This window comes from Phoca vitulina, unplaced genomic scaffold (genome assembly GCF_004348235.1).
Source record: "Phoca vitulina isolate PV1807 unplaced genomic scaffold, GSC_HSeal_1.0 scaffold12, whole genome shotgun sequence".
Classification (NCBI taxonomy): Eukaryota; Metazoa; Chordata; class Mammalia; order Carnivora; family Phocidae; genus Phoca; species Phoca vitulina.
Genome location: NW_022589715.1, coordinates 32938584 through 32940642, shown reverse-complemented (window position 1 = coordinate 32940642; position 2059 = coordinate 32938584). Strand labels below are relative to the sequence as shown.

General features: G+C 50.8%; 1 pseudogene; it reads left to right on the top strand.

Moving 5' to 3' along the window:
• Positions 1-205: 205 nt before the first annotated feature.
• On the top strand, positions 206-966 carry LOC116636449 (annotated as a pseudogene).
• Positions 967-2059: the final 1093 nt, after the last annotated feature.

Genomic DNA, 2059 nt, shown 5'->3' with positions numbered 1-2059 from the left:
GTGCTGTAACTTGCATTGCAATCCAATACAAAAATAATTTGGTTTCCGGCAGTGCGCCCTGAGGTCCTGCCAATCTGTCTCTTGCTTCAACAGTGTTTGGACGGAACAGACCCAGGGACTCTCCTTCTACCAGCCTCCGACCCCCTTCTAACTTTTCCAATGACAACCTTCAGAGCCATCTTCTCGGCCATCCTCTGCCTCCGGGATGAGCCAACATGCTATTTTGAGTTTAACTCCTCATTACCGATCAACCACGAGCTCCTAGATTCCTCAGAATTATTCCACTGAGGTGGAGGCCGCCGTCACCCGCGTGGTCAGCATGCATCTGCAGGTCTCCTACACCTGCTTCTCTCCAGGTTTCTATGTTGACCTCGACGATGTGGCTCTGGAGGGCGCGGGCCACTTCTTCTGCATGTTGGCTGAGGAGAAGCACAACGGGGATGAGCGTCTCTTGAAGATGCAAAATCAGTGAGGAGGCTGTGCTTTCTCCCAGGATGTGCGGAAGCGGTCCCAAGAGGAGTGCTGGAAAACCCTGGACACCACGGACACCGCCCCGGTTCTGGAGAGGAACCCGAACCAGGCGGGTCTGGATCTGCACGCCCTGGGTTCTGCACACACAGGCCCCCATCTCTGTGACTTGCTGGAGAACCACGATGAGAAAGTAACCAAGAAGATGTGCCGCCACCTAACTCACCTCCACAGGCCGGCTGGCCCCCAGGCCGGGCTGGGCGAGGATCTCTTGGAGAGGCTCACCCTCGAACACGATGAGGGGCCCAGCAGCCTTTGAGGGGCCCCTCTGGCGTCCTCCCACCCAGATGCCAGGGCTGGTGCCAGGGCCTCTCCCTGAAGCCACGAGGCAGCTTTTTAGCCACCCTGGAGCCCTCTCCCAAGCCTGGACCAAATGGAAACAATAAAGCTTTTTTGCAGCAAAAAGAAAGAAAAATTCGTTTCCAGTCTTAACCATTCTTTTGCTTAGCCCTCTATAGATTTTTTTTTTATTTTGGCCATGTTTTTTCTTTTTTAATTTCCCAAACAATATCTTGTTCTTTTATTACTCTTCTTTCCATAGCAGCCTGTTCTTTGTGGATGCAGTGACTTAGATGAGTTAGCTCTGTTTTATTTTGATAATTCTTACTGAAGTATCTCAGGCCTTAATTATGCTGTTTTTCACCTTAAAGATTTTATTTATATGAGAGAGAACATGAGCGGGTGGAGGGGCAGAAGGAGCAGACTCCCCGCTGAGCAGGCAGCCTGACCTTGGGCTCAGTCCCAGGACCCCGGCATCATAACCTGAGCCGAAGGCAGATGCTTAACCAACTGAGCCACCCAGCGCCTGTTTTTCACCTTAATTTTCATGGAAGAGAAAACTAAATGATCCTTGGCCACTTCTGTGAATGAATGTACTTAACTGACTCGTATAAGTTCCTGGGAAGGGTTTCTTTTCAAGGCTGTTTGCCCCAAAGACTACTTCTCTGCATTGGAAGGCTGAGTGCGGGTCTGTATAAGTAGTGTCCTGTTTAGGCCCATATCCTTTCAGGGATTGAGCAGGTAGACTGGACCCCAGATGCTGGAGCTGCCTTTTCTCCTTTTTGCTTTGGGTCTGTTTCAGGGTGTTCTACTCAGCTTCTCCTCCTACCCTGAACACTATCTCTGCGTAGTTTCGGGAACATTTCTTGGCGTGTAAGCATCTGAGCCCATGATCACCCAACTGTGTGTGTGTGTGTGTGTGTGTGTGTGTGTGTGTGTGTGTGGAGGGGTTGGTCCAGCTGTTGTGCAGCCAGGCCCCCAGTAAGTCATCCCCATCGTCTTCTCCAAGCTGGGAGCCTTTGTGGGGCTCCCCTGGGAAGGCCAACCCCATATCCCTGCAGTGTTCCCTCGTTCATGTTCTGGGCTGTCCTCCCCTTATCCAGTTTGTCCAATAATACAGTTGCGTATATTTCCTATCTTTCTGTTGATGGTAACATCCTTGTCGCCAGTGCTGCCTGGGTTTCTTCATTTTTATATCCCTTTATTGTCATTTCAAGGTGATTTTAGTAGGAGGTGGAGGCCAGCACTTACG